The sequence below is a fragment of the Paroedura picta genome, chromosome 7 (assembly GCF_049243985.1).
Source record: "Paroedura picta isolate Pp20150507F chromosome 7, Ppicta_v3.0, whole genome shotgun sequence".
In the NCBI taxonomy this organism is placed as follows: Eukaryota; Metazoa; Chordata; class Lepidosauria; order Squamata; family Gekkonidae; genus Paroedura; species Paroedura picta.
In genome coordinates this window covers 21,726,057-21,733,842 of record NC_135375.1, presented here as the reverse complement: position 1 = coordinate 21,733,842, position 7,786 = coordinate 21,726,057, and the positions used below count along the sequence as shown (strand labels likewise).

The window sequence follows — 7,786 nt, the reverse complement described above, 5'->3', positions numbered from 1 at the left end:
CATCTGTCTCTCCCATGCTAAGTTGTGGAAGACGAAATAAAGAGACAGTGCAGCTATGGCTGAATGGGAGAGCAGCCACTGGGCATGCAGTGGGTTCCAGTTTCGATCCTCAGCATCTCTAGCTACATAGATCAGGTGATATATGAAAGACCTCTGCTCAAGACTCCAAAGAACTACTCGGTAGTCAGTACTGACCCTTGAGGAACCCATGCTCTGATTCTATTTAATGCTGCTCGGAGGATCCAGTCTTGCAAAGTACATTGCATGTAGAAGAAGAATAAGAAGAGATGGGTCTTATTTATATACCTCTTTTTTTTCCTACCAGAAGGAGTCTCAAAGCAGCTTACAATCACCTGCCCTTTCCTCTCCCCACAATAGAAAACCTGTGAGGTAGGTGAGACAGCCCTGAGAGAACTGCTCAGTCAGAACAGTTCTACCAGTGCTGTGTTGACCCCAAGGCCACCTAGCTGACTGCACATGGAGGAGTGGGGAATCGAATCCAGTTTGCCAGATTAGAAGTCGCCGCTCTTAACCACTACCCCAAGCTGGCTCTCTAAGCACAGCATATATGATACATCATTCCGAGGCCTTTCTGGACTCCACTGCCAATCAGCCTTTGCATAGAGAGAAAGAGCTGGGGTGTTTAAAAGAGGTAAAAGGCTGAGTTTAGTTGTGTTTGGACTGCACAGAAAATGCTGGAAAGTATTACTTGAAGGCGTACGAAACAAATGATGCATGGCAAAGAGAAACTGGATAAAGTTTTGGGGGTTTTAAAAATATACCTGAATTCAGAGTCATCCAGCGAAATTGATGAGCAGTAGATTCAGGACAGATATTGTTTTTAGAACTGGCAGCCTTCAAGCAAAGGTTGGATACACACTTTTCTTGGATGCTTTAGGATGCTTAGGGCTGATCCTGCGTTGAGCAGGGGGTTGGACTAGATGGCCTTCCAACTCTATGATTCTATGATTCTGTGTAAAAAGCCTTTAGTCTGAAGTCGAACCAATTGCCTATATTTGTTTCTTGGGCGTAAATCAACTTCCTTGGGAATAAATTTCACTGAACTCCTCGTTCGCCAGAAAATCATTAATCCACAATTAAATTCCAAAACGAAAAATCTAGTAATCCCTTTAATGAGAACTAACCCAAACGTCACACAACAAGCTTTGCAAACTTTGGCGTTCTTTGCCAGAGAGAAAAGTCCATTCATGACAAGGCGGCAGACCACAAAGTCGTGATTCTGATTTTAAAAGGGGGAATTGGATGTCCTGCAGATTAGAACGAAAGAGAAGGAGCCAGGTGCACAATATTCTTTAACTGGCCTTTCCCTGGATTTGGGGATGACACGCCTGTCTTTGACATGTCAAGGCTGGACATTGGTTGAACTGGTGGATGATCTTTATTTAAAGCTGGATGGATGAAGGCCAGTTGTCCTCGTGGGTATGGTTAGTCCCTTCAGCAAAATGGCCTGCCTACCCTATTTGGTATATGAGCCTCTTGTGGCGCAGAGTGGTAAGGCAGCCGTCTGAAAACTTTGCCCATGAGGCTGGGAGTTCAATCCCAGCAGCCGGCTCAAGGTTGACTCAGCCTTCCATCCTTCCGAGGTCGGTAAAATGAGTACCCAGCTTGCTGGGGGGTAAACGGTAATGACTGGGGAAGGCACTGGCAAACCACCCCGTATTGAGTCTGCCAAGAAAACGCTGGAGGGCGTCACCCCAAGGGTCAGATCTGACTCAGTGCTTGCACAGGGGATACCTTTACCTTTACCTTTTTACCCTATTTGGTGACCAGGGCAAGCGGGTGGCTGGGTCTTGGCAATGCAGGAGTGGGACCTCCACAGAGAAATGCCCACCCAAAACTGCCCCCCCCCAGGTGCCTGACATCCAGTCACCCCCACCGAGACTGCCACTTTCTGGTCGATCCCTCAGGAAGTGTGGCCCACCGGGCACATTTCTGTCTTTTGTTGCATTCTGTGGAATGGGCTTCCTAAGGACTCCTCCACTTGGGTGACCTCAGCCTAGTCACAGTTCTCTTATAGCTGCTCTCTTAGAGTTCTCTCAGCCCCACCTAGCCAGGGTGAGGAAGGGAAAGGTGCTTATAAGCCACTTTGGGAATTCTTGTGTAGTGAAAAGTAGGGTATAGAAAACCCAGCTGTTCTTCTCTAGATTGGGGGAACTCCTATTTCTTTAGGTATTGTAAACCTTTGTGTTGTGGGAAAAAGTGGGATATAAATGTACAACTGAGTCTGCACTTGTATTGTGAACCACAGCCTTTAACCCAAATTGGTAATGAAATATGTTGTGCCTGTAGCTCTGCCCAGAACCAAGCTTGAGGTCCAGGCAGGATTGGAAGCCTGCACTGTAATTGATCCAAGAGCAGCTAGATCCTAGTCAGATACAGTCAATTTAAAGTGAAACTGACCAATAGCACACACTGGCTGGAAGATCTATAGGGGGGGGGGGGGCTGTATATAAATTTGGGCTGACTGTGGGTTCTTTGGGTCAGTGTTGACTCTCCTACTATCAGGCTGGGGTCACAATAAAGAGACCATTGTCCTGGCTTCCTTGAACCCAGGGATCTAACAAAATGACAGTCTACTAAGAACTATGAAGACCTATCGAAAAAAGCCTCAGCAGGACTACTCAGAAGCAATACCCGTGTTATTCCATGGGGCATGATACAGAAAGCATGCAAGGTAAAAAGGTGAATCATAGAGTAGGAAGGGACCTCTGCGGTCATCTAGTCCAACCCCCCCACAGAATGCGGGACACTCACAACTACCTGCCCACCCACAGTGACCCCAATCCCATGCCCAGATGATGCCTCCCCCCCAAAAAAACCCCCAAGCAAACCAGACTCCTTGGCCAGTCTGGTCTGGAGGAAATTCGCCTTCTGACCCCAATCACTTTGCAGCCTCCTAAAATCAGGCTTCCAGCTACATAAAACGGAGCCACAGCAGTCATGAAAGCAAACGGCTCGAGTCGTCAGTGCCAGGGAAAGGCCACCAAACGCGGCCCCAATAGCTTTTGAGGACTGAGCAAAGCCATACGGTCTCTCATTCTTGGTGGGGGGGAAAAGACCCCCTTCCTCCCCCAGGCCTCCGCTCCCTCCTCCCTCGCGCTGGAGGCTCGGAGCCCGCGGACGCGAGCACACGAGAGCGCGCTTCCGAACGGCCTCCTCCTTCCTTCCCTCCCCCGCGGGAGGGAAGGAGTTAAGTTTGGGCGCCCCAGACACGTTGAGGGGGAGTCGCCGGAGCCGAGGCAGCAAAAACATCGCGGCGCATTCCTGGGCAGCGCTCGGTTGCCAGCCGCTGATTAAAACCAGCTCGCGCGCTGTGAGTGGCTCGCGGCGCCGCGAAGGGGCGAGCGCGGCCGAATATCTCGCCGGCCCGACGGGGGCAGCTCAGTCGCCGGCTGCGGAGAGGAGGCGGTGGCGGCGGAGGATCATGCACGGCGCGGCGCGGCTCTAGGCGGGTGAGTCGCGCATCTCCCCCAGCCCCGGCAGGGAGGGCGGCTTGAAGGGGCCGCGGCGGCGTCGGGGCGCCCGGCTTTTGCCCCTGGGCCGCCGCAGATCGTCAATGGGCCCCGGCGGCGTTGCAGAGCCCTTTCCGGGCGCCTCTCCCTTGCAGCCTCTCGGTCTCTAGGAGACGGGCTTTCTTCATCCCGGCGGTGGGCATCTGGGGCTGCCAGCCCAGGCAGGGCTCTTTGCAAGGCTGCTCCGGGAGCGGAGGTGGGAATAAGCCGCCTCAAGCGCCTTCCAGGTCTGTGGTCCGTTCCGAAACGCCTCCCTTTCGCCCTATAGTACCGGGCCTTAAGGCTCAACTGGCTGGCACGGATTAGGAATCGCACCCCCCCCCCCAAAAAAAAAGCAGCCTTTCCTAAGGCTTTTTCAGAACCCCCCTTATCCATCCCTGCCTTCAGGGGTGGGGGAGAAATGAGAGGATGAATTGATGGGGTGGGGGGGGGGTATTGTAGTGCCAGCGGTTTATAGGATGCCACATCTGTGTGTGTCCCGGGTGGTGTCGGAAACTTGGCCTAAGGGAAGGTGTCCTAGTTTAGCACAAAAAGCCGAGATGGAAAATCCCACCCTGCAGCAGAGCCCTGGCTCTCCGCGGTGGAAGCCGGAGAAGCGGAAGACAAATAAACACGGCTTCCATAAGCTGGGGTGGGTGGGAGGACTTGAGGAAGGCAGGCGATGCATCCATCTACAAACAATAAATCTTTCCCTTGATAGAAATGGCTTCCCTAAAGAAGCTGCTCTGGGCCTGTTAAAGACAAGAATGGGTTTTTAAAAAGGAGGCCCGGCGGCATCCTTTAAATTTAGGACTGGAGGCCTCATGTTGGGGCACCACGAAGAACAGCGGGGTGTAATGGCTAGAGCATCTAGACCTCAGCTATGACCCCCAGAGTAGCAGGTAGAGAGACAGACCACGTCCGGACCTCTGTTCCATCATAGCCTTTGGGGGTCTTACCTACCTTTGGCCAGGTAGATGCTCAAGCCTACTCACAGGATAAAACGGAGGGGAGGAAATCTATGGGAGCTGGTGTGGGTTCTCCCCAGTGGGGAGAAGGGGCGAGGTAGACGTAACCAAAGCTTGCTGTACAACCTTGAGCCTAATTGAACGGGCACATTGGTTGTGAGCTGTACAGGGAGGTGCAGGGAGCAGTAGGTGCCTCCCCCTCCCAGCTCTTTGGAGAAAGAATGGGATTAACAAATGCTCCAGACCCTAATTAAATTCTGTAGCCAGCACTGTAGACTGGTTAAGGGAGCTCTGTTAGTATCCAGCTAGTTGTCGTGGCTTTCCCTGTGTCCTCCCAGGTGCAAATCATTATTGTAACCTCCTCCTTGCAGGAGTGAAAATAAACAGTGGCACACTTAAGTGGGCCGGGGCGGTAGTAAACTGTCCTTGTAAGGGGGCTGCTGGGTGAATGGGGTTCATTGTTCAGTGTGTGGTTAGCCGTGGATCATCTTGAGACCTCATTGCTTGCAGGGTGGTTTGGCGGCCCTTAATTAACTGGGGAGGCTTCTGGGACTCAGAGGAGTCCATCCCTTTTCTTCTCCCCTGCTGTGGGGCTCCTTAAAGCAGGCATAGTCAACCTGTGGTCCTCCAGATGTTCATGGACTACAATTCCCATGAGCCCCTGCCAGCGGTTGCTGGCAGGGGCTCATGGGAATTGTAGTCCATGAACATCTGGAGGACCACAGGTTTGACTACCCCTGCCTTAAAGGATCTGTAACTGGGAAATCTGGGAGCTGTTCTCCGGCAAGCAGTGTGAAAGGTCTGGGGCTGTTAGTTTCTAAGGAGGAAGAGCATCTCCCAGGGTGTCTGAAAGGTGTGGGATTAACATATGCCAAGTGAGGCAAGTTCTTTTTAATGCAGTTGCCACCTTTCTGACTGCTTGTGTTCTGTGCCTTTAAGAGCAAGGGCCCTTAACCAAGCTGGGCCAGCTGAAGCTTTTCCGGGCCTGCTGCTAAGTGGCAAGGAAAAGTTTCACCTTGGTCTTAAAGGCACAGGAGAGCAACTGTTGTCATGTAGGGGTGGCCAAACTGTGACTAGATGGCCATGGGCTATAATGACTGTGAGCCCCTATCAGCATGGTGCTGGCAGGGGCTAATGGTAATGGTAGTCCATGGACATCTGGAGGGCCACTGCTTGGCCACCCCTGCCTAAAGCATGACATTTCAAGCCATGTTAAAGGGGTCCTGCAGGGAGGGAAAAAGATAATAGATGGATTCTGGAGGGTCACGGGAAATCTCAGTGTCATTAAAAATAAGTTCTTCTCCTGGTGTGACTTGAATGAAGCACCAAGGCAGGTGGACGGTCCTGTGAAATAGGAACGAATGAGCATGTGTTTTTGTAGGAGTGTGAAAATGACTGGCACATAAGTAAAGGGTTGGTAAGCAGGATACTCCAGCGTTGCTAGGTGTCATGACTTGTGCCAGCGGAATAAAAAGGATCCAAAGCGGGCAGGCACTGCGGGGATGAGTTCATTTTCTACTCCTACCGTAGCCTGTAATTGGCTGAGCAATTTCTTGCTGTGTTCTGGCTTGCGGACACTCTGAATGGAAGAGTAAAACCTGGCAAGCAGCTGACTTGGCAAAAGCAGTCGCCCTGCAGTATCTCCTGCCTCTGAGTTTTTGAAGATGGCTACAGGTGGGACTTCAACAGGTACAGAGGCCACTGATATAGAAGCTCAAGTTTTGAGTTTTTGTAGGACAAGGCTGACTTATTCCAATGGCAGCATGGTATAGGGCAGGGGTAGTCAACCTGTGGTCCTCCAGGTGTCTATGGACTACAATTCCCATGAGCAAATGCTGGCAGGGGCTCATGGGAATTGTAGTCCATGGGCATCTGGAGGACCACAGGTTGACTCCCCCTGGTAAAGGGTTTAGAGTGTCATCCTAGGATCTAGGGCTCCCATTCTTGTATCTCCACTCTGCAGTGAATTTCAGTCACCCCCTCACCTTGGGTCAGTTCACTCCCTGACCTGGCCTACGAGCAGGATTCTGGCTATGAGGGTTAAAAAAGTCCCAGTTTAGCATAGTATTGGACTGGGATCTGGGCAACCCAGGTTCAACTCCTTAATCTGGCCTGCGGTCACCCAGAAAGCTTCTGTGACGGCCATGCACTCTGAGCCTAACCTACCTCACAGGGATGTTGTGAGGATAATAGGGAAGGTAGAATGAAGTAAGCCCCTTTGGGTCCTCATTGAGGAGAAAGGTTGCACAAAAACGATGTAAATACAATAAAATATAATACAATGTGTGGAGGAAGAAAAATATTCTCAATCCCATTGGATAGGAAAGCGTGGTTTAAAATCTAAATCTGCTTCCAATACTAAGTGGGACCACTTTTCAGAAGAAGGAGAGCGAGCCCAGTAGTGCAGTGGTTAAGAGCACCAGATTCTAATCTAGAGGGCCAGATTGGATTCCCCACACCTCCACATGCAGCTGGGTGACCTTGAGCTAATTACCGTTCTTTTAGAGCTGTTCCCAGAGCAGTTCTCCCAGAGCCTTCTCAGCCCCACCTACCTCAAAGGTGTCTGTAGTGGTGAGAGGAAGAGAAAGTTATCTGTAAGCTGCTTTGGGACTCCTTCAGGCATTGAAAAGCAGAGTATAAAACCCCCACCTCTTCTCTTCAGAAGACTCTAGAAAGCGTCTCTAGAACTTCAGGAGACAATGCAATGCAGCTGTCACTCAAAGGCCTAATTCCTTAATTGAGATAAATTGACTGGTGGAAGGAATTTGTTCAGAGGTACAATGATGAACAACCTGTCAGTGCCGCGAGGCGTCTTTCAGAAGCTTGTTCCGGATTGCTGCTTGTTCAAGTCTTGATCCGCGGTTGATGTGGTCAGTACAGGCCTGCCAACTCTGGGAGTTGGGATATTCCTGAAGATTTGGGCACACAGCCTGAGAAGGGGCCGGCTTTGAAGAGGGAAGGGACCTCAGCAGGGTCTCATGCCTTAGCAGGGGTGGCCAGACTGTGGCTTTCTAGATGTCATCGGGAGAGCCGCAGTTCGTCCCTCCCTGCTCTAGAACCAGTCCACCAAAGCAGCAGGTTCTCCAGAGGGGTTGAAAATCGTAATCTGGAGAAATTATAATTCCAGGCACCCTTCAGAGACTGGCAACCCTGGTTCAAAGGGACTGGACGGGGTCCCTCCTGCTGTAATTCTAAAGATAGTACAATGAGCAGTGTGGACAGGCGTTGTTAGGACATGCTGTAAGGAGAAACTGGCTAGCTCTGTATAATCGGTGGGTCATTATGCCAGAATTTGCACATGGAGGA

At 51.1% G+C, this 7,786-nt stretch overlaps 1 protein-coding gene across 5 annotated transcripts in view; it reads left to right on the top strand.

Moving 5' to 3' along the window:
• The first annotated feature begins 3,227 nt into the window (after nucleotides 1–3,227).
• Nucleotides 3,228–7,786, top strand: part of DAB2 (DAB adaptor protein 2) — a 39,750-nt gene continuing 35,191 nt past the window's right edge. For 4 of the 5 annotated variants that reach the window (XM_077347028.1, XM_077347031.1, XM_077347030.1 and 1 more), the window contains exon 1: nucleotides 3,228–3,473. The gene's annotated coding sequence lies outside the window, so the exon portion shown is untranslated. The remainder of the gene's footprint in view (nucleotides 3,474–7,786) is intronic. The other variant, XM_077347029.1, reaches the window with a different exon arrangement.